Source organism: Eschrichtius robustus, chromosome 11 (assembly GCF_028021215.1).
Source record: "Eschrichtius robustus isolate mEscRob2 chromosome 11, mEscRob2.pri, whole genome shotgun sequence".
NCBI lineage: Eukaryota > Metazoa > Chordata > Mammalia > Artiodactyla > Eschrichtiidae > Eschrichtius > Eschrichtius robustus.
In genome coordinates this window covers 78,666,863-78,692,386 of record NC_090834.1, presented here as the reverse complement: position 1 = coordinate 78,692,386, position 25,524 = coordinate 78,666,863, and positions in this window count along the sequence as shown.

Below are 25,524 nucleotides of genomic sequence, written 5' to 3'. Positions count from 1 at the left end.
AGAGCTCCTTGGAGACTTTACTATGCCAATGCACCCTGTGAATCTCTAAGAAAGGTAAAATTCTATTAGGATGCATGGGACCAGGGCTAGCCTGGAGTTGACCCACGTTCGCATTGGAACTAATGACCAGTGTCACAATTCTCACTGGAAATATACAGACTGAAAGAATTTTGTGAACATTTTAGTGAGTTATTTGCATATGTCCTTAGCATCTGGAGGAGTACATTACAATTATCACTCCTGCTTTAAGCCCTCCAAATTCTCAGACTAGCTTGTATCATAATTTCTCTTCTTATATCATGAATCAGACTTTGACACTCTGCACTTATAACATTCCATTTAGTTGCCATGATGTATTTGGTAGACATCAGCAAGAGACTATTATGGTTTCAATGTGCATGTGTATGCACGTATGTGTGTATATTTTCTTTTCAGAAGACAGATCACCAGCAGTCTCCTGCTATTGTGTGAGTGGTAAATGCCACAATGAATAGTCATTTATTGTATCCCAAATTGTTACTGGCATTAATAACTCTGGAACTATGGCTGTGTTTGTTGTGTCAACCAGACATATTCCTGCTATTAACTTTTGGATAACAGCAGCAGCTTGTCTAATGAAAAATAATGACTTTAAAACAAAGAACTCCAAATAATTTGATTCCACAGAGAAGCCAATAACAGAAAATCAGGGCATCCTCTCCAAGTTCCCACATTTCCTGCAGCACTAGTTTTGAATGACTTTATTAACTCTGTCTCTGTAGCAGTGCAGGAGACATAAAAATTAGTATATCTTTTTTTCCTTCACTCCTCAGGTCTCTGAGGATCTGAACAATGCATTTGAAATGGTTGATTGTAGCATTCTATTAGATAAATTAACCTCCTAGTGTGTGATGCTTCAACTAAAAATTGGATCACAACTTATGCAAACCTAATAAGCTAAAGACACTGTGTGTGTGCGTGTGTGTGTGTGTAATAGGAGGAATATTTCCATTCCTGTTAGTAAATTATGAGAAATAGGAAACAACTGCATTCTCAGCCCAATAGGAGATTTTTTTTTTTTTTTTTTGCATATTGCCATGCTGATTCTAAATGTGCACTTGCAAAATGGCATCATGGCTTAAAAGGCACACCAGTTTGATTGTGTGGATTATAAAGTCATTTATTTATGTACCCATTTGTATACAGTCTTCATTGCTACAGCATCTGGGAGTCTGACATTACTTAAAAAACGCAATTAAATTTGAATACCTCATACTGGAACCTTATTATAAACTTGTTATTTCCCTTTCCTTAATTTCATCCCATTACTCCTAATTATAGTTTTCTATCATAAACAGTTCTTCAATTATTTTTCCCCCTGGGGAATTTACAACCAGAGATGAAACCTTTCTTTCTTCCTTCCATGGCTATTTTAGTCTCCTGAACAGTAACAATGAAGCCGATGCAGCCATACTTTCTATTCTATATATGTAGAACATTTCTGTGAGAGGGACTCCTTAAAGAACAAAGGTCCTCGTCAGGTGAATGTAATTTATCTGTAAGTTAATGCAGGTTCAAAAACAAATGAGGCTGGCGGTTAGCTGGCGGTTAACTTGGCTTTTAATTTTTGCTAGACTCCAGGTAAATTTGGACAGGTAAAAAGGTCATTTTCTCTAAGACCCTGTTTCTTTATTTGTGAAACACGCATAAAAATTTGTTCTACCTATTTCACAAGGATATTTTGAGTTAATAAACCTGAAAAAAATGCTTTTGAACCATAGAGTCTTATTCAAATGTTGGAAGAAAGTGTTACATAGGAATTGTTGATGGAGCTCTTTCTATGTGCTGGGCACCATGCTAAGGAATGCATGTATGTTCTTTTATCCTCCCACAACTCCTTAAACCTCAATTACAGATGAGCTAAATGAGGCATAGAGAGGTAAAATAGTCTATCCAAAGTAAAAATGCACAAACAAATACAAGGAAGAAGCAGGGTTGGAATTTAAATACAAGTCTTTCGGACTCCATAATCTGACTCACAGTAGCAGAATTGGAAAGTAGATTGAAGGGGTCTACCATCTGTATTTATGAAACAGAGCCATATGGGTGCATGAAAGGTGATCAAGGTAGGGATATTATCTACACTTGAGTAATGAAAAATGTGGTACTGAACTGAACCTTCAAGAGTAGCCTAGGTTTGGAAATATGGAATTGGTATTGTGATGGTTAATTTTACGTGTCAACCCGAGCAGCCATAGTGCCCAGATTAAACATTGTTTCTGAGTATGTCTGTGAAGGTGTTTCTGGTTGAGATTAGCATTTGGATTGGTAGACTCAGCAAAGTAAATTGCCCTCCCCAATAAAATAGGGCATCATTCAATTCTTTGAAGGTCTGAATAGGACAAAAGGGGAGGGAAAAAATTCGACCCTTTTTTCCTGCCTCACTGATTAGGCTGGGATATCTCATTTTATCTTCTCCTGCCTTCCAGCTGAGATTTACATCACAGACTTCCATGGTTCTCAGGCCTTCAGAAGGGCTCAGACTGAATTACACCACTAGGTATTCTGGGTGTCCAGCTTGCAGATGGCAAATCATGGGACTTCTCAGCCTCCATAATTGCATGAGCCAATTTCTCATGAGTCTCTCTCTCTCCCTCTCTCTCTGTCTGTCTCTCTCCCTCCCTCCCTCCCCTGTCTCTCTATAGATATAGATATAAATCTATAGATCTGTAAATCTATCTAGAGATAGATAGATAGATATAAAAGATCTATCGCCTATTGATTCTGTTTCTCTGGAGAAACTTGACTAATACAGGTATAAAGAGAATGAGCAGATGCTCCACTATGGGAGAGATTAGAGATCTGTAAACGATTCAGTTTTGCTAAAACCCAGCCTGTGCAAAGGAATTAATTGGGAAGTAAGGCAGGCTAGCCCTTATTACAGACAGCCTCGAAGACAGGTTAGAGATTCTGGACTTTCTTTAGTAAAATAAAGCATGAATCTATTTTAGAATTAATGTTCTCAAAATTAATATAAGAAGAAGAGGAGGTATAAAAGAGGAATAGAAGGAAGAGGAGGAAGAAGAAAAGGAGGAAGGAAAGGAAGACCAGAGAAGGGTGAAGGAAAGGAAGGGGAAGAGGAAGGAGAGGAGGAGGAGAATGAAAGCAACAGCAACAAAAACAAAACAAAATGTGGCATATGTGGGGTCTGTTCTGACAAAGAGAGAATGGAGTTTCTTTATCTTCCCCACTCCCACCCCCTACACACACACACACACACACACACACACACACACACACAGACGTAGGTAACTTATGCTTAAACACCTAATCCTAAAGCCATGATCTAAATACCTTGCCCTGTGCTGCCAGTTGTCTTGTGCTAAGGATGGAGCCTCAGGTTAGAGGATGCTTTAGTTTGAGAGAAGTCATGAGGTAGCCACGTTCATGACATAATGGCGGCTCCTGAAATTTTGTATAGAGGAGTTAAATGGCTCTGTATAGTGAAGTACTAGGAATTTTAAGTTCTCCTCTTATGAACAAAGAAAACAGAAGTGATGTTTCTGGGCATTCACAAAGGAAAAGATTTGGAGACAGTTTTCCTGAGATAGGATAAGTCAGACCTCAGCAACAGGGTGAGAATCTGTGGCCTACAGAGATAGATGACAGGCAAACTTTAACCTCACGGAGGTCTGGTGTTCAGCATTAAGCTGTTTTCTGATTGGTTTTGTAATTCTGCTTTGTTTTCCCTCAATCTTCCATTAAACTCTACATAGACAACTTACATAACTATTGCTCAGAAAATGCAGTCTGGGAGAGGAGCAATAGGCTTAAGTTTTGGAGGAAAGCAGACCAGAGAGAGTTGGAGCAGCTCCGAGTCCTGGCAGGATAGCAGGGTCAGTCTGAGAGAGATCAAGAACTGAGCTGGAAGCAGGAACAATACTTGGGGCAGTAAATAAACTGCACCCTCCCCGACTCCAGGAATTCTCAAACATCTGGCAGGGCATTGGACATCTCACATTTTATGAGATTAGGGTCTGGAGTTCTTTCATTTAGATATTAAAGTAAGGGGGTCTCAAAACGCTGGAGGATTCAGTAATGCTTGGACAATGCAAATAACACCTGTGAGGGTCTGCAGTCTTCCCTGTTCATTGCTGTATTATTTATTTACTCTTTTAAAAATGAGGGGTTTAAATAGCTTCCTTTCATGTCACAGATGCCCTGACTGTTGACTCTTGGCTATTGATGACAGCACTTTTCTTCAAATTCTTGCCAGTTTCTCACACTGTACCAAAGTGTCGGTTAGGCCCTGGGTTACTGGCTAAAGGCAGGAAGTATTCTGTTTCCACTTATTATTGGAAAATGTTTTGACCTAAATCTATTCAAAGCCTTTTATCTTTTCCTGATTTCACATGCTATTTGGGCAATTTTTATTGGGGATTTTCTCCCTGATGAGGGTAATTCTTTTGCACTAATAATTGTGCCATTTTCATCAGTAGGACACACATTTATGGTTTGAATACATTACAGTGAAATCCTGGTTGAAGTTGTTCCCTTTCTCTGGCTTGTTTTAGGCAAAAGACCCTGACCAAGAAATGTGACACAGAATATGCTTAGGATAGATAGGAATGATCTAATTGCACACAAAATGCAATATTTACATGTTGATTTACACCTTTTTCAATGTCCTGTAACTAGTCTTCACATCCTTGTAAAAGATTTAATTATTTGCTAAGTGCAGGCTTAAATAGTCACTGAGATTCATAGCAATTAGAAATAATTTGCTTTTCAGGAGGACTCTCATCCTTGTAGTTTTCTGAAGATAAATCATTTGACCTCAGGCTCATAGAGAAGATAAGCCCAAGAGAAGTATGACTTGGAAATAGCATGGCCTCAGCAAATGCTGAGCCAAGAAGGCTATTTAAGTTCGTCAGTGAGAACCCCAAACCACATATATTCTATACATTTTGGGGCTTTCTCAAAGTAGTAACAAGTGGCTTACACTACCAGAGTAAGAATCTCCTAACTCACAGGCTAGTGATGTTTCCACTACAAAATTCTGCCCCTGTCACAAGCCATCAAATGACTTCATCCAGGATGCTTGAGCAATATGTGCCTCAATTTTCATATATTAATGTGCAAATCAATCTCTATCCCTCAAACTTTCCCTTAAGTGGATGGTTTGCCTGTCTTTTGTCTTTGCCATATTAATTTACCACAGAGTCTTTTTGTGTTTTTAACCTATTTTCCTCTTCAAGATCTTTTGACGTTCACCCGATGTCTAAGAGGTAAATTTTCTTAATCTCATTCTTCTATTCAGAGTTTTCTATAATCTAGTAAACTGGCAATTCAGCTTTACCTTCCAGTCATAAAAATGACAGCTTCCATTATGAAACAATTAGTACTGGACACGCTACATCTACTACCTCATCTAACCCTACAAAATAGGCAATAGTGTTATTCTTACTCTTATAGATAACATTGCAGTGTTAGAGAAGTTAACTAGCGGGACCAAAGTTACTCAGTAGGTAGGATTCAAACTCAGCCTGTCAGATCAGTCCAAGGGCTTCACTCCTGAGCTGTGTTCCTTCTTGTCAGCAGCCTGTCCCACCTCTTTAAATTGATCAGGATCTATACTTCCCCACCATATACTTGTCTAATTCTCATATTTAAGCATCTGCTTATCATCTACCACTCAACCAAATTGTCCCTCTCTATTTTCTATCCAACCCCTTCTTAATTTCCTATTAATTAATATTAATATATTAATTTCCTATTCATTATGGTAACAAATTACCATAAATTTAATGGCTTACAACACAAATTTATTATTTTATAGTTCTGGAAGTCAGAAGTTCAAAAAATGGTTCTTACAAGGCTGAAATCATAGTGTCAGCAGGGCTGCATCCCTTCTAGAGGATCTGGGTTTGATCAGTTCCTTGCCTTTTCTAGCTTCTAGAAGCTGCCTGCATTTCTTGGCTTGTGGCAACTCTGACCCCTGCTTCCATCCTGATCTTCACTCTCCTGCCTCCCTCTCTCTTTTATAAAGACCCTTGTTAATATATTGGGCCCACCCAGATAACCTAGGATAATCTCCCCATTTTAAGATGCTTTATCATACCTGAAACATTTATTTTGCCATGTACAGTAATATATTCACAGGTTCCAGGGATTAAGACATAGACAACTTTGTGGGATCAGAAATCTGTCTACTACAAAGACCAATTCCAGTCCCATCTCCTCTCTCAGTGTTCCCCAAAAGACTCCATCAACAGGCTATTCCATTCTATATCTTATTGCTTGTATCCTCTTAGTTTTGAAAAATATCTCTTCCATCTGTTGTATGATTTTGGAAGTTGGGCTCCATCCATTAGGGGGTCAGATTGTCTCAGCTGCAACCTTAGAGATTGTCCAGTCCAGGGATAACAAATAGGTTTCATCTCAAATGTTACATCCATGCAGCTGGTAGAAGCAGCTCAAGTTACTGTGTTGGGAAGGATTTTGAGGCTCCTTCTGGTTTCAAAATAAAGAAGTCTGTGATCAATTAGAATGTTTGCCATGAAGGCAGGCAGGGAAATAGCAGCTTGGACACCACATGTTGGCCACTTCTGCTCTTCTCCTTTCTTTCTCCCATCTTCAAAATGAGGAAAGGCAATTGGAAAAGTGGCAACTAGCTTTAGCTTTTACAGAGGGTCTACTATGTGTCTGGCACTGTTCTGGTATATTACCTAACTTAGCTCTTTTGACCCTCATATTAAATAGATGTTAGAAGTGGAAACTAGGGTTCCAAGAGTTTGAGAAACATGTTCAAATATGAGGTACAAGAAATAGGGACACAAATACAGATCTATCTAATTGCAAATCCAATACTGTTCACTGTAATAAAGTTGGAATTTAAATTATTTACACAAGGTCAAATGAAACTAGAGTTGGAATTAAAATGATAGTAACTGAATTTCCCCAAAAAACATAGGCCACAGAAACACTGGGCATGTGGCTACCATGCCAAATACTTAAAACTGGGACTTTTATAAGAAATCCAAGGCGTATAGTTACTGCAACCAACTATAGGCACATAAGGCAGAGATTTTGTTTGTTTGTTTCACCACATTAAAAAAATTATAGGACATCATTTATTTTCCCCGAGTGAAAAGATGGCTGATATTTTGGCTTGGAAATCTTCCTTTCTCTTACGTACACTAAGGTATTTGCCTTTATTTTTTCTTTAGTGTTTTCCTGTAGATCAGACTTTCCTGTTTCCTCTTTCCCTGTCTTTATTAATCTGAATTGATCAACATGCTCTAGAAACTGGAGCTCTGACAGAGACGTCAGGAACCAGCTCTTCCAGCTCTCTGCCCAAGGGCCCCTGTACTAAGGAAACATTCCCCTCGAGCCAAGAACCCTTTGCTGAAGTGCCCCTCATTGATGACACTGCCTGCACTTAGGTCAAAATCAACTTCCAAGCAGTGGATCCTGTCACTGTCTTACTTAAAATCTCCAGTGCTCCCTATCTCTGTCCAGGGAAAAGTCACATTATTTTTCTTGGTCACCTGGCCTTCCTTGTCTTGCATGCTATTGCACCACTAACCTCACCTCCTACTGTTGTCCCCTCTCTCCCCAATCTCCCTCACTCTCTCCAGCCCTGCTTGCCAGCTTCTTGGCTGCTCTCTCTTTTTGTCCTACCCTGAATTCTATCCCCTAGGTTGGACCCCCTTCCTTCCATGTTCAGCACAACTGCTTGAGTGATTTTTTTTTTTAATGCAAATCTGACCATGTCATTTTTCTGCTCAAAATCTAGTGACTTCTTTTCATCCAGATTAGCGGCTCTGAAACCTGACTGATAGCAGTCCTATAGTTGTAGCTCTAACCACCAGCTCTGACTCCATCCCCCAGCCAAGATTCCAATAGACAACATACTTATTTTATGCATTAGATAATAAGCTTCTTATGTCTCAGCCAAACCTGACATTGTGCTAGAGACACAGCTACTTTTTTATGTATATATTTATGAAGTGTTTCTTACAGTACTATATATGATCCTTACAACAGCTACATGAAGTAGGTAGGTCAAATGTCATTCTTACTTTAGAGATAAGAGAAATGAGATTCACATAATCTGGCTTGCCCCATATCACACAGAAAAATTATGAGAATTCAGCATTCTCACTCCAGCGATGTACCATATGTAATATATGATAGACTATACAACATCTTATGATGCATCATACGACATCTCAAGATACACATCTTATGGTATACCATATAACATCTCAAATTAATAGAATAGTCACATAGTAAATGCAATATATAGAACATTAAGTTTCTATTAATGTAATAAACTATCACATAAGAAGACATAATTATATTTTTTATCAATAATTATATCCATTAAAAAGAAAACACCAAATTGATCTGTTAAAAACTAAAATAAGAAAGCAGGCTTATAAGCCTTTCAAACTCCAGCTATTGCCTCTTTTGCATTTTGCTCCCAAGGATGATTAGACTGTCCTAATTTCTATTTTGGTAAGTAGGTTTTCAGCAGGGTGCCCCTGAGGCCTAGCAAGTTAAGACAGATAGAAGAGAAGCTGCATCTAGGAAAGTGTTAGACACCTAGGAATTAAAGTCTGTTTTCCACAGCCATTCTTCAGTTTATTCAACAACTTTTAGAAACCTAATTTATTAATAAAATGTTATGATTCATTTTGTTTATTCTGACTGATACTTTCAAAACCAGAAACAAGTAAGATCACCTAATTCTTTAGGGTGTGTGATAAAGGTTCCATTTGGTAGAACTTCCTTAATTCAAATCTGAAGATTCAGACTTTTACTTTCAGAAGAATATAACTATAGATATCACAAGAAAAAGCTAAATGAGGTCCAGGCACATGAGGAATTAATTTTTTTAACTGATAATGCTTTATAAATGGGGAGAAGAAAATCTCCTCTGCCTACTGATGCTTTTCTATTAAGCCATCTTTTAGAAACCCTAGAATTCATCATGAAAGGAATCCCTAGTGGGCAGGGTCAGTAATTGAAACCCTTAATATTAGGTATCAGTTTGGATTCTTTTGTTCCCATCAAGAACAATCCTCTTTCAAAATATGAGAAAACAATAAAGAAATATATCATCCCATATAATTGGAATACCAAAGAGTGGGCTCCAAAATGGTGTTATGAGTGGATCAGTAGAACCATTAAAGATCCTAGTTCTTTCTACATTTTTACTCTTCTGTCTTTGGGAGGTTTTTTTCTCTGTATAGATAGATGGCTATATCATTTGTACAATTACTTTCAGAGAAGATCACATCCAGTTGAAAGAATGGGGTGCTCTCTTTCTGTGACTCTCTCTTGGGAGTGAGGACACATTCCTTAGACTAACTCCCACCCTAGTGACTTTCCTTCATGCTTCTTTGGTCATAAATGTGTCCCATGAACATCCTTCTGCATAGGTCAATTACTAGTAAGGGTGTCATGGAGGTTGGGAGTGAATTACACTGTCTATCAAATGCCATATTTCAGTTTTTCTCTGAATCAGAGTAACACTACTCTGTACTCATAGCAAGATAGAGCAGATTAAAGAAGGACTAATCCTAGCCTAGAACTGAAGGTAGATAAAGTAGCGTATCGGGGTATGGCCATAAAAAATCATGGTTAGACTCACAATGTTGTGGTATCTTCAGATGTAGGTAGAGGCCAAGTGGGTGAACCTCACAAATCCACCTAGTCCATGGGCACTAACTTCCTGAAGAATGTGCTTTCATTAGCAGCAGTATGTAAGGCTGTTGTGATATCTTGGAGTGTGTGAAGCTTTTAATCTTTTTCTTTCTTTTCAGTGAGGGATTCACCTCTGTCAAACCACTGGATCTATGGAGAAAGAGAAGCAGTATTAAAAGTTCCTTTTCTTTGATTTATCAGCTATTTTTTTGTGTAAAGTACTACTCATTTAGAGGAAACGGGAGTATCCTTAGTTCAACTGTAGGATAAGAGGTTTCTTTAATCAGACTAATACAGACATAAGCTCCTTTTGATACCAATAGGCAGAGAAATTTAATAATTAATCTCCCAACCCACCCACCACAAATACACACAAAAAAAGACTGAAGTCATTATAAAAAGACTGAAGCCACCCATACTCTCTAGTCAAGCATGGATTGAATTGGAAACTGTGAGACTAAGAATGATGGTGATTATTGGGTACAGATGTGGAGGAAAATACAATCAGGGAAAATAATGTCCCAGTTAGGAGGGCTGACACTTCAGATAACAAACCAACTTTATGATGCATAATGCTGGTCACATAAAGAAAATATTTTCACAAGCCATCTGGATGTCCATATCACATCACCAAATCATGTGGAACTAATTCATCTTGTAACAAGTATTTTTAACTCCTTAACAACTTACTTAGACATAGCCTGGAATTATCATCTCTATTCTGAATTCAGCCTTAGGTTTATAAAGTTGTATTACTTTGGGGTGAACATTTTCTTTTTTCTCAGTTTAAATGGATCAAGTAGTATAAAGTAGCCCTTATTTTTTTAAAACGTTTTTATCCTAAATACAATTTAAGAGAATTTAAAGTCCCCTGAATTTAAAGTATCCAACAAATGAGACCGTCTCTTCTAGAAATATAGAACGTGATGATAGATGTAAGTGGAATGGAAATGCACAAAATACTACTACGTAAATGTAATCATTTTCATTGCTATCATTAATATTTGACTATCAAGTCTGTCATCAGCATTAAGCAATAACAAATTCTTCCCTCTTATTAGTCTCCAGAATCTACTCTTTTTTTATAAATTTATTTATTTTATTTATTTATTTTTGACTGCATTGAGTCTTCATTGCTGTGTGCAGGCTTTCTCTAGTTGCAGTGAGCAGGGGCTACTCTTCGCTGCAGTGTGCGGGCTTCTTATTGCGGTGGCTTCTCTTGTGGAGCATGGACTCTAGGCACGCAGGCTTCAGTAGTTGTGGTACACGGGCTCAGTAGTTGCGGCTCGTGGGCTCTAGAGTGCAGGCTCAGTAGTCGTGACGCATGGGCTTAGTTGCTCTGAAGCATGTGGGATCTTCCTGGACCAGGGCTCGAACCTGTGTCCCCTGCACTGGCAGGTTGATTCTTAACCACTACACCACCAGGTAAGTCCCCAGAATCTACTCTTATACCCCTTAAATACTAAGCTCTTATTTTCAATTTATCAAGTACCCAGTAGAGTGGAAAACATAAGGCAGAAATCTACTCTTGAATTGTTCAGTTTTGTCAAGATGAATAAAATTTTTATACCATTTCAGAGTTAACATGGGAATAAGGGGCAATTAATAGTGGTGAAAACCTTGTACATAACAATGAGGAGAAGCTTGTTGTTTTTGTCTTCGTTTCTGAGATTCCAATGGATTTCCTTGAGGAAGTCACGTTTTCCTTCTTATAACAAAACTTCATTTCAGACCTTGGGGCTTTGGTGGAAGTGGTTATAAGTTTTATTAATCTGAAAAGAATAATGCCGACTATATAATTCCTTTGAACAGCTTCTTTTTCAAAGAGGTAATATGAACAAAATGAGACTTCTCTTACAGGGTATAAGGACTGAGGACTACATAATGAATAGGAAAGAGCAATATGGTGGAAGATTACAGTGTGTCCTGCTTCAGGAAACTAATTCTTAGCGTAAACTTCTGAGAAGATAGTGGAGGGAGGAGATAATAAAGAACAGCTTGATGAATGAAGTGAGTTTTCACTGCTATACTGTAACATTAATTTGCAGATGACTGTCCTTTGATTCTAAGAGGCTACTTGGATTTCCACTTAGATGTCTAATAGTCATTTCAAGCTGAGCATGCCAAAATTTAACTCTTGATTTACTCTACCTGCAAAGTGGCTTCTCCCCCAAATTTCATTTGAATAAATGGCACAGTTGCTACAGCTCAGAACCCAAGAGTTGCTTTGCTTTATCTATTTTCCTCATACCTGACGTCCAACTCATTAGAAAATCTTGTAGTCTTTATCTTTAAAATATGTTTTGAATCTGACCACTACTCACCACTTCCACTGCTAACACACAAATCAAATCTACGATTTTTCTAATTTAGATTATTATGATTCCCAGATCTCTTTCCTATTCCTACACTTACCTCCTGGAATCAATTCCCCAAACAACACTTAAGGTAATTTTTTAAACTGAAATATAGTTGATGTATAGTATTATGTTAGTTTCAGGTGTACAACGTAGTTATTCAACATTTAAACACATTATGAAATGATCACCATGATAAGTCTAGTAACCATCTGTCCTCATTAAAAGTTATTAGAGTATTATTGAACATATTCCTTATGCTGTATATTACATCCTTTGTGGCTTATTTATTTTATAACTGGAAGTTTGTGCCTCTTAATTCCCTTCACCTATTTTGCCCATCCCCCATCCCCCATCCCCGCTCCATTCTAGGAACAACAAATTTGTTTTCTGTGTCTATGAGTCTGTTTTCATTTTGTTTTGCTTACTTGTTTTGGTTTTTTTAGATTCCATATATAAGTGAGATCATAGGTATTTGTCTTTCTCTCTGTGACTTATTTCACTAAACATAATACCCTTTAGATCCATCCATGTTGTCACAAATGGCAAGAGTTCATTCTTTTTCATGGCTGAGTAATATTCCATTATACATATATACCACATCCTCTTTATCCATTCATCTATTGATGGACACTTAGATTGTTTCCATATCTTGACTATTGTAAATAATGCTGCAGTGAACACAGTGATGCATGTATCTTTTGAAATTAGTGTTTTTTGTTTTCTTTGGGTGAATACCCAAAAGTGAAATTGCCAGATCATATGGTAGTTCTATTCTTAATTATTTGAGGAACCTCCATACTGTTTTCCATACTAGCTGCGCCAATTTACAATCCAGTCAATAGTGCACAAAGTTCCTTTTTCTCCACATCCTCACCAACACTTGCTATTTCTTGTCTTTTGGATGATAGCCATTCCGACAGGTGGGAGGTCATATCTTACCATGTTTTTCATTTGCACTTCCATAATTATTAGTGATATTGAGCATCTTTTCATGTGTCTGTTGGGCATTGTGTGTCTTCTTTGGAAAAATGTCCATTCAGGTCCTTTTCCCATTTTTCCGTTGGATCTTTTTTTCTTTAATAATGAGTTGTATGGGTTCTTTATATATTTTGAATATTAACCTCTCATCAGATATGTCATTTGCATACCTTCTCCCATTCAGTAAATGGCCTATTCAATTTGCTGATGGTTTCCTTTGCTGTGCCAAAGCTTTTTAGTCTGCTGGAGTCCCATTTGTTTATTTTTGCTTTTGTTTCCCTTTCCTGAGGACACAGATCTAAAAAAAATAATGCTAAGACAAATATTAAAGAACATGCTGGTTATGTTTTCTTATAGGATTTTTATAGTTTCAAGTCTTACATTTAAGGTTTTAATCCATTTTGAGTTTTTTTTTGTAAATGGTGTGAGAAAGTGGTCAAGATTCTTTTTTTTTTTTTTTTTTTGCATGTAGCTACCCAGTTTTCCTAACACCATTATAGAGACTGTCTTTTCTCCATTGTCTATTCTTGCCTACTTTGTCATAGATTAATAGACTATATAAGTATAGGTTTATTTCTGGTCTCTTAATTCTGTTCCATTGATAAATATGTCTGTTTTTGTGCCAGTAATATAATGTTTTGATTACTATGTAGTTTGAAATCAGGGAGCATGATGCCTCCAGCTTTGTTCTTTCTCAAGATTGTTTTGACTATTTGGGATCTTTTGTGGTTCTATACAAATTTTAGGATTATGTCTTCTATTTTTGTGAAAATGCCATTTGTTGTTTGATAAGGATTACATTGAACCTGTGGATTTCCTTGGGTGGTATGGACATTTTAACGACATTAATTCTTCCAAGTGATGAGCACAATATATCTTTCCATTTGTTTGTGTCATCTTCAGTTTCTTTCATCAATATCTTACAGTTTTCAGAGTAAAGATCTTTCATATACCTGGTTAGATTTATTTCAAAGTATATTTTTGTTGCAATTTTAAAGAGGATTGTTTTCTTAATTTCTCTTTCTGAGAGTTGTTATTAGTATATAGAAACACAACAGATTTCTGTATTTAATTTTGTATCCTGAAACTTTACTGAATTTATTTATTAGTTCTAATAGTTTTTTGATGGAATCTTTAGTGTTTTCTATACGTAGTATTATGTCATCTGCAAACAATGATGGTTTTACTTCTTCCTTTCCAATTTGTATTTTTAAAAATTATTATGCTTGTTTGATTGCTATGGCTAGGACTTCAAATGCTATAATGAGAAAAAGTGCCAACAGCAGGCATCCTTGTCTTGGTCCTTATCTTATGGGAAATGCATTCAGCTTTTCACCATTGAGTATGATGTTGGCTGTGGGCTCAACATATGTGGCCTTTATTATGTTGAGGTATCTTTCCTCTATACTTACTTTGTTGAGGGGTTTTATCATAAATGGGTGTTGCATTTTGACAGAAGTCTTCTCTGCATGTAGTAAGATGATAATATGAATTTTATTCTTCATTTTGTTAATGTGGTGCATCACATTGATTGATTTGTGGATATTGAACAAAACTTGCAGCCCTGGCATAACTCCCACTTGATCATGGTGTATGATCTTTTAATGTATTGTTAAATTCTGTTTGTTAATATTCTGTTGATGATTTTTGCATCTATCTTCATCAGGGATATTAGACTGAATTTTCTTTCTTTTCTGGCGTCTTTGTCTGGTTTTTGAATCAGGGTGATGCTGGCCTCATAGAATGAGTTTGGAAGCATTCCTTCCTCTTCAATTTTTTGGAATAGTTTGAGAAGGATAGATGTTAACTCTTTAAAATTTGGTGGAATTCACCTATAAAGATTCTGGTCCTGGACTTTTGTTTGTTGAAGTTTTTTAAAATTATTATTACTGATTCAGTTTCATTACTGGTAATTGGTCTGTTCATATTTGTATTTCTTCCTGACTCAGTCTTGGGAGACTATACATTTCTAGGAATTTATCCATTTCTTCTAGTTTGTCCAATTTGTTGGTGTATAATTGTTTGTAGTAATCTCTTATGATCTTTTATTTATGTGGGGTCAGTTGTAATTTCTCCTTTTTCATTTCTGATTTTTTAAAATTGTGCCCTCTCTCTTTTTCCCTTGAAGAGTCTGGTTAAAGGCCTATTATTGTTTATCTTTTCAAAGAACTAGGTCTTAGTTTCATTGATCTTTTCCACTGTGTTTTCAGTTTCTACTCATTTATTTCCACTCTGATCTTTATTATTTCCTTCTTTCTACTAATTTTGCATTTTGTTTGTTCATCTCTTTCTAGTTCCTATAGGTGTAATGTTAAATCATTTATTTGCAATTTTGTTTGTTTCCTGAGGTAAGTCTGTATCTCTGTAAACTTTCCTCTAGGACTACTTTTGCTACATCACATAGATTTTGGAACATTGTGTTTCCACTTTAATTTGTTTCCAAGTAACTTAATTTTCTTTTTGATTTCTATATTGACCCTTGGTTGTTTAGTAGCATACTGTTTTGCCTCCATGTGTTTGTGTTTCTCATGTGGTTTTTTTTTTTTTCTTATAGTTCATTTCTAGTGTCATAGCCTTGTGGTCAGAAAAGATGCTTGATATGATTTCAGTCTTTTTAAATTTACTGACACTTGTGGCCTAACATGTGATCTAGCCTGAAGAAAGTTTCATGTGCATTTGAAAAGAATGTGTATTCTTCTGCTTTAGGGTATAATGTTCTATACATATCTATTAAGTTCATCTTGTCTAATGTGTCATTTAAGGCCACTGTTTCCTTATTATTTTCCTTCTGGATGATATGTCCAATGATGTAAGTGGGATGTTAAAATCTCACTATTATTGTATTACTGTTAATTTCTCCCTTTATGTCTGTTAATATTTGCTTTATGTATTTAGGTGCTACTATGTTGGGTGCATATATATTTATAAGTATTATAAATTCTTGTTGGATTGATTACTCTATCATTATATAATGCCCTTCTTTGTTTCTTGAAACAGTCTTGTTTTATTTTATTTAATTAATTAATTAATTTTGTCGAATGGTGGTTTTTTTGTTGTTGTTTTTGTTGTTGTTTTTTAACATCTTTATTGGAGTATAATTGCTTTACAATGGTGTGTTAGTTTCTGCTTTATAACAAAGTGAATCAGTTATACATATCATATGTCCTCATATCTCTTCCCTCTTGCATCTCCCTCCCTCCCACCCTTCCTTTCCCACCACTCTACATAGTCACAAAGCACTGAGCTGATCTCCCTGTGCTATGCAGCTGCTTCCCACTAGCTGTATATATGCCCTTGCCACTCTCTCACTTTGTCCCAGCTTACCCTTCCCCCTCCCCATATACTAAAGTCCATTCTCTAGTAGGTCTGCATCTTTATTCCTGTCTTGCCCCTAGGTTCTTCATGACCATTTTTTTTTCTTTTTTTTTTTTAGATTCCATATATATGTGTTAGCATACGGTATTTCTTTTTCTGACTTACTTCACTCTGAATGACAGTCTCTAGTTCCATCCACCTCACTACAAATAACTCAGTTTCGTTCCTTTTTATGGCTGAATAATATTCCATTGTATATATGTGCCGCATCTTCTTTATCCATTCATCTGTTGATGGACACTTAGGTTGCTTCCGTGTCCTGGCTATTGTAAATAGAGCTGCAATGAACATTGTGGTACATGACTCTTTTTGAATTGTGGTTTTCTCAAGGTATATGCCCAGTAGTGGGATTGCTGTGTCACATGGTAGTTCTATTTTTAGTTTTTTAAGGAACCTCCATACTCTTCTCCATAGTGGCTGTATCAATTTACATTCCCACCAACAGTGCAAGAGGGTTCCCTTTTCTCCACACCCTCTCCAGCATTTATTGTTTGTAGATTTTTTGATGATGGCCATTCTGACTGGTGTGAGATGATACCTCACTGTAGTTTTGATTTGCATTTTTCTAATGATAAATGATGTTGAGCATTCTTTCATGTGTTTCCTGGCAATCTCTATATCTTCTTTGGAGAAATGTCTGTTTAGGTCTTCTGCCCATTTTTGGACTGGGTTGTTTGTTTTTTTGATATTGAGCTGCATGAGCTGCTTGTAAATTTTGGAGATTAAACCTTTGTCAGTTGCTTCATTTGCAAATATTTTCTCCCATTCTGAGGGTTGTCTTTTGGTCTTGTTTATGGTTTCCTTTGCTGTGCAAAAGCTTTTAAGTTTCATTAGGTCCCATTTGTTTATTTGTGTTTTTATTTCCATTTCTCTAGGAGGTGGGTCAAAAAGGATCTTGCTGTGATTTATGTCATAGAGTGTTCTGCCTATGTTTTCCTCTAAGAGTTTGATGGTGTCTGGCCTTACATTTAGGTCTTTAATCCATTTTGAGTTTATTTTTGTGTATGGTGTTAGGGAGTGTTCTAATTTCATTCTTTTACATGTAGCTTTCCAGTTTTCCCAGCACCACTTATTGAAGAGGCTATCTTTTCTCCATTGTATATTCTTGCCTCCTTTATCAAAGATAAGGTGACCATATGTGCTTGGGTTTATCTCTGGGCTTTCTATCCTGTTCCATTGATCTATATTTCTGTTTCTGTACTAGTACCATACTATCTTGATTACTATAGCTTTGTAGTATAGTCTGAAGGCAGGGATCCTGATTCCTCCAGCTCTGTTTTTCTTTCTCAAGATTGCTTTGGCTATTCGGGGTCTTTTGTATTTCCATACAAATTGTGAAAAATTTTGTTCTAGTTCTGTGAAAAATGCCAGTGGTAGTCTGATAGGGATTGTATTGAATCTTTAGATTGCTTTGGGTAGTACAGTCATTTTCACAATGTTGATTCTTCCAATCCAGGAACATGGTATATCTCTCCATCTATTTATATCACCTTTAATTTCTTACAACAGTGTCTTATAATTTTCTGCATACAGGTCTTTTGTCTCCTTAGGTTGGTTTATCCCTAGATAGTTTATTCTTTTTGTTGCAATGGTAAGTGGGAGTGCTTTCTTAATTTCACTTTCAGATTTTTCATCATTAGTGTATAAGAATGCAAGAGATTTCTGTGCATTAATTTTGTATCCTGCAACTTTACCAAATTCATTGATTACCTCTAGTAGTTTTCTGGTAGCATCTTGTCTATGTATAGTATCATGTCGTCTGCAAACAGTGACAGCTTTACTTCTTCTTTTCCCATTTGGATTCCTTTTATTTCTTTTTCTTCTCTGATTGCTGTGGCTAAAACTTCCAAAACTATGTTGAATAATAGTGGTGAGAGTGGGCAACCTTGTCTTGTTCCTGATCTTAGTGGAAATGGTTTCAGTTTTTCACCATTGAGGATGATGTTGGCTGTGGGTTTGTCATATATGGCCTTTATAATGTTGAGGAAAGTTCCCTCTTTGCCTACTTTCTGGAGGGTTTTTATCATAAATGGGTGGGGAATTTTGTCAAAAGTTTTCTCTGCATCTACTGAGATGATCATATGGTTTTTCTCCTTCAGTGTGTTAATATGGTGTATCACGTTGATTGATTTGTGTATATTGAAGAATCCTTGCCTTCCTGGGATAAACCCCACTTGATCATGGTGTATGATCCTTTTAATGTGCTGTTGGATTCTGTTTGCTAGTATTTTGTTGAGGATTTTTGCATCTATGTTCATCAGTGATGTTGGCCTGTAGCTTTCTTTCTTTGTGACATCTTTGTCTGCTTTGGTATCAGGGTGATGGTGGCCTCGTAGAATGAGTTTGGGAGAGTTCCTCCCTCTTCTATATTTTGGAAGAGTTTGAGAAGGATAGGTGTTAGCTCTTCTTTAAATGTTTGATAGAATTTGCCTGTGAAGCCATCTGGTCCTGAGCTTTTGTTTGTTGGAAGATTTTTAATCACAGTTTCAATTTCATTACTTGTGATTGGTCTGTTCATATTTTCTATTTCTTCCTCGTTCAGTCTCGGAAGGTTGTGCATTTCTAAGAATTTGTCCATTTCTTCCAGGTTGTCTATTTTATTGGCATAGAGTTGCTTGTAGTAATCTCATATGATCCTTTGTATTTCTGCAGTGTCACTTGTTATTTCTCCTTTTTCATTTCTAATTCTATTGATTTGAGTCTTCTCCCTTTTTTTCTTGATGAGTCTGGCTAATGGTTTTTCAATTTTGTTTGTCTTCTCAAAGAACCAGCTTTTAGTTTTATTGATCTTTGCTATCGTATCCTTCATTTCTTTTTCATTTATTTCTGATCTGATCTTTATGATTTCTTTCCTTCTGCTAATTTTGGGGTATTTTTGTTCTTCTTGCTCTAATTGCTTTAGGTGTAAGTTTAGGTTGTTTATTTGAGATGTTTCCTGTTTCTTGAGGTAGGCTTGTATTGCTATAAACTTCCCTCTTAGCACTGCTTTTGCTGCATCCCATAGGTTTTGGGTCATCGTGTTTTCATTGTCATTTGTTTCTATGTATTTTTTTATTTCCTCTCTGATTTCTTCAGTGATCTCTTGGTTATTAAGTAGTGTGTTGTTTAGCCTCCATGTGTTTGTATTTCTTACAGATGTTTTCCTGTAATTGATATCTAGTCTCATAGCATTGTGGTCGGAAAAGATAGTTGATACAATTTCAATTTTCTTAAATTTACCAAGGCTTAATTTGTCACTCAAGATATGATCTATCCTCGAGAATGTTCCACGAGCACTTGAGAAGAATGTGTATTCTGTTGTTTTTGGATGGAATGTCCTATAAATATCAATTAAGTCCATCTTGTTTAATGTATCATTTAAAGCTTGTGTTTTCTTATTTATTTTCATTTTGGATGATCTGTTCTTTGGTGAAAGTGGGGTGTTAATGTCTCCTACCATGGTGTTGTTACTGTCGATTTCCCCTTTTATGGCTGTTAGTATCTGTCTTATGTATTGAGGTGCTCCTATGTTGGGTGCATAAATATTTACAATTGTTATATCTTCTTCTTGGATTGATCCCTTCATCATTATGTAGTGTCCGTCTTTGTCTCTTGTAATAGTCTTTGATTTAAAGTGTATTTTGTCTGATATGAGAATCGCTACTCCAGCTTTCTTTTGATTTCCATTTGCATGGAATATCTTTTTCCATCCCCTCACTTTCAGTCTGTATGTGTCCCTAAGTCTGAAGTGGGTCTCTTGTAGACAGCATATATATGGGTCTTGTTTTTGTATCCATTCAGCCAATCTATGTCTTTTGGTTGGAGCATTTAATCCATTTACATTTAAGGTAATTATTGATATGTATGTTTCTATTACCATTTTATTAATTGTTCTGGGTTTGTTATTGTAGGTGTTTTCCTTCTCTTGTGTTTCCTGCCTAGGGAAGTTCCTTTAGCATTTGTTGTAAAGCTGGTTTGGTGGTGCTGAATTGTCTTAGCTTTTGCTTGTCTGTTAAGGTTTTAATTTCTCCGTCAAATCTGAATGAGATCCTTGCTCGGTAGAGTAATCTCGGTTGTATGTTTTTCTCCTTCATCACTTTAAATATGTCCTGCCACTCCATTCTGGCTTGCAGAATTTCTGCTGAAAGATCAGCTGTTAACCTTATGGGGATTACCTTATGTGTTATTTGTTGTTTTTCCCTTGCTGCTTTTAATATGTTTTCTTTATATTTAATTTTTGATAGTTTGATTAGTATGTCTTGGCCTGTTGTCCTTGGATTTATCCTGTATGGGACTCTGTGCTTCCTGGCCTTGATTAAGTATTTCCTTTCCCATATTAGGAAAATTTTCAACTATAATCTCTTCAAATATTTTCTCAGTCCCTTTCTTTTTCTCTTCTTCTTCTGGGACCCCTATAATTCGAATGTTGGTCTGTTTAATGTTGTCCCAGAGGTCTCTGAGACTGTCCTCAATTCTTTTCATTCTTTTTTCTTTATTCTGCTCTGCAGTAGTTATTTCCACTATTTTATCTTCCAGGTCACTTATCCGTTCTTCTGCCTCAGTTATTCTGCTATTGATCCCTTCTAGAGAATTTTTAATTTCATTTATTGTGTTGTTCATCACTGTTTGTTTGCCCTTTAGTTCTTCTAGGTCCTTGTTAAACGTTTCTTGTATTTTCTCCATTCTATTTCCAAGATTTTGGATCATCTTTACTATCATTATTCTGAATTCTTTTTCAGGTAGACTGCCTATTTCCTCTTCATTTGTTGGGTCTGGTGGGTTTTTGCCTTGCTCCTTCATCTGCTGTGTGTTTCTCTGTCTTCTCATTTTGCTTAACTTACTGTGTTTGGGGTCTCCTTTTCACAGCCTGAAGGTTCGTACTTCCCATTGTTTTTGGTGTCTATCCCCAGTGGCTAAGGTTGGTTCAGTGGGTGGTGTACACTTCCTGGTGGAGGGGACTGGTGTATGTGTTCTGGTGGATGAGGCTTGATCTTGGCTTTCTGTTGGGCAGGCCCACGTCTGGTGGTGTGTTTTGTGGTGTCTGTGGCCTTATTATGATTTTAGGCAGCCTCTGTGCTAATGGATAGGATTGTGTTCCTGTCTTGCTAATTGTTTGGCGTACGGTGTCTACCACTGTAGCTTGCTGGTCATTGAGTGATGCTGGGTCTTGGCATTAAGATGGGGATCTCTGGGAGATTTTTGCCCTTTGATATTACATGGAGCTGGGATGTCTCTTGTGGACCAGTGTCCTGAACATGGCTCTCCCACCTCAGTGGCACAGCCCTGACGCCTTGCTGGAGCACCAAGAGCCTGTCCTCCACACGGCTCAGAATAAAAGGGAAAAAAAAAGGAAGAAAGAAAGAAGAACATAAAATAAAATAAAATAAAATAAAATAAAATAAAATGAAGTAAAATAAAATAAAATAAAGTTATTAAAAAATAATTATTAAGAAAAACAATTTTTTTAACTAATAAAAAAAAAAAAAGGAAAGACAGAACCCTAGGACAAATGGTAAAAGCAAAGCTATACAGACAAAAATCACACACAGAAGCACACACATACACACTCACAAAAAGAGAAAAAGGGGGAAAAGAATATACATCGTTGCTCCCAAAGTCCACTTCCTCAATTTGGGATGATTCGTTGTCTATTCAGGTGTTCCACAGATGCAGGTACATGAAGTTGGTTGTGAACATTTAATCCACTGCTCCTGAGGCTGCTGGGAGAAATTTCCCTTTCTCTTCTTTGTTCGCTCAGCTCCCGGGGTTCAGCTTTGGATTTGGACCCACCTCTGCGTGTAGGTCGCCTGAGGGCGTCTGTTCTTTGCTCACACAGGACGGGGTTAAAGGAGCAGCTGCTTCGGGGGCTCTGGCTCACTCAAGCCAGGGGGAGGGAGGGGTACGGATGCGGGGCGAGCCTGTGGTGGCGGCAGAGGCCAGCGTGACATTGCACCAGCTTGAGGCGCGCTGTGTGTTCCCCTGGGGAAGTTGTCCCTGGTTCATGGGACCCTGGCAGTGGCGGGCTGCACAGCCTCCCTGGAGGGGAGGTGTGGAGAATGACCTGTGCTTGCACACAGGCTTCTTGGTGGCTGCCGCAGCAACCTTAGCGTCTCATGCCCGTCTCTGGGGTCCGCGCTGATAGCCGCGGCTCGCGCCTGTATCTGGAGCTCCTTTATGCGGCGCTCTTAATCCCCTCTCCTTGTGCACCAGGAAACAAAGAGTCAAGAAAAAGTCTCTTGTCTCTTCGGCAGCTCCAGACCTTTTCCCAGACTCCCTCCAGGCTAGCTGTGGCGCACTAGCCCCCTTCAGGCTGTGTTCACGCCGCCAACCCCAGTCCTCTCCCTGCGATCCGACCGAAGCCCGAGCCTCAGCTCCCAGCCCCCGCCCGCCCCGCCGGGTGAGCAGACAAGCCTCTCGGGCTGGTGAGTGTTGGCTGGCACTGATCCTCTGTGTGGGAATCTTTCCGCTTTGCCCTCTGCACCCCTGTTGCTGCACTCTCCTCCGTGGCTCTGAAGCTCCCCCCCTCCGCCACCCTCAGTCTCTGCCCGCAAAGGGGCTTCCTAGTGTGTGGAAACCTTTCCTCCTTCACAGCTCCCTCCCACTGGTGCGGGTCCCGTCCCTATTCTTTTGTCTCTGTTTTTCCTTTTTTCTGTTGCCCTACCCAGGTACGTGAGGATTTTCTGGCCTTTTGGGAGGTCTGAGGTCTTCTGCCAGTGCTCAGTAGGTGTTCTGTAGGAGTTGTTCCACATGTAGATGTATTTCTGATGTATTTGTGGGGAGGACGGTGATCTTCGCATCTTACTCTTCTGCCATCTTGAAGCTCCCAACAGTCTTGTTTTAAACTCTATTTTGTCTGATATAAGCATTGTTGTCCCAGCTTTATTTTTGTTTCCATATGCATAGAATACCTTTTACCATCCCCTCATTTCAGTCTGTGTGTGTCTTTAGATATGAAGTGTGTCTCATATGGGCAGCATATAAATGTTTTTTTGTTTTTTTGTTTTTATCCATTCAGCCACTCAATCTCCTTTGTTGGGGCATTTAGTCCACCTACATTTAAAGTCATTATTGATAGGTATGTACTTATTGCCATTTTGTTAATTGTTTTCTTGCTGCTTTTATATTTCCTCTCAGTTTGTTTCTTCTCTTGTTCTCTTCCCTTGTGAACTGATGACTATATTTAGTGTTATGGTTGGATTCCTTTCCCTTCACTTTTTGTATATCAATGGTAGGTTTTTGTTTTGTGGTTATGATGAGGCTTTATATATAACAACATATATCTATATCTATGTAGACACATATGATTATTTTCGAGTTGATGATGTCTTAAGCTCAAACACGCTCTAACAGTCCTACATTTTTACTTCCTCCACCATGTTTTGTGTTTTTGATGTCATATTTTATATCTTTTTACTTTGTGTATCCCTTAACTACTTTCTGTAGATATAGATGATTTTGCTACTTTTGTCTTTTAACCTTCCTACTAGCTTTATAAGTTGTTGATCCACTACCTTTACTATATGTTTGCCTTTAACCAATGAGATTTTTCCTTTTGTAAATTTCTTATTTCTAGTTGTAACCTTTTCTTTTGTCTTAGAGAAATGCCTTTATTTTTGTAAGGACAGTTTAGTGGTGATGAGCTCTTTTACTTTTTGCTTGTCTGTAAATTCTTCATCTCTCCTTCAATTCTGAATGATAACCTTGCTGGGTAGAGTATTCTTGGTTATAGGATTTGTTTGTTTGTTTGTTTGTTTTTTCTTTCAGCACTTTGACATGCCACTCCCTTCTGGCCTGCAAAGTTTCTACTGAAAACTCAACTGATAATCTTATGGGAGTTCCTTTGTATGTAACTAGTTGCTTTTGTCTTGTTGCTTTTAAGATCCTTTCTTTATCTTTAATTTTTGCCATTTTAATTATGATGCATTTTGGTGCAGACTTCTTTGAGTTCATCTTTTGGGGGACTCTCTGCTTCCTGGACCTCAATGTCTGTTTCCTTCTCTAAGTTAGGGAAATTTTTAGCTGTTATTTCTTCAAATAAGTTATCTGCATATTTCTCTTTCTCTTCTCCTTCTAGGACCTCTTATAATGTGAATGCTTGTATACTTGATGTTGTCCCAGAGGTCTCTTAGACTATCCTCATTTAAAAAAAATTTTTCTGTTAAATTTGGGTGATTTTTATTACTCTGTCTTCTTGATCATAGATCCATTCTTCTGAATCATTTAATCTACTGTTGATTCCCTGTAGTGTATTTTTAATTTCAGTTATTTTATTCTTCAGCTCAGGTTGGTTCTTTTTCATGTTTTCTAACTCTTTCTTTTTAGGTTCTCACTGTATCCATATATTTTCCTTCTGAAATTTGTGAGCATCTTTAATATCATTACCATGAACTCTTTTTTTTAAAATAAATTTATTTATTTTATTTACTTTTGGCTGTGTTGGGTCTTTGTTGCTGCACGCGGGCTCCTCTCTAGTTGTGGTGAGCGGGGGCCACTGTTCGCTGCCATGCGCGGGCCTCTCACTGCGGTGGCCTCTCTTGCTGCGGAGCATGGGCTCCAGGCACACGGGCCTCAGTAGTTGTGGCACACAGGCTTAGTTGCTGCACGGCATGTGGGATCCTCCCGGTCCAGGGCTCGAACCAATGTCCCCTGCATCAGCAGGCGGATTCTTAACCACTGCGTCACCAGGGAAACCCCCATGAACTCTTTATTGGGTAAATTGCTTATCTCTGCTTCACTGAGTTGTTTTTCTGAGATTTTGTCTTTTTCCTTTGTTTGGAACATATTTGTCTCTCTCCTTATTTTGCCTAACTCATGTTTATTTTTATGTATTAGATAAGTTTGTTATGTCTCCTCATCTTGGAGAAGTGGCCTTATGTAGAAAATGTCATATGGGGCCCAGCAGCATGCTCTCTTCTGACTTCCAGAGCTAGATGTTCTAGGAGTGTCCCCTATGTGGGTTGTGTGTGCCCTTCTTTTGTGGTGGGGTCGACTATTGTGCACACACTGGAAGGTAGGGTTGACTGCTTTTGCCCACTGGTGGGTGACGATGGCCTCCCATATGGCTGCTATGGTGCACTGGTGGGTGGGTGGTGATGGTTCTCCATGCAGCTGGCTGTATGCATGGCTTAATGTGATCTTT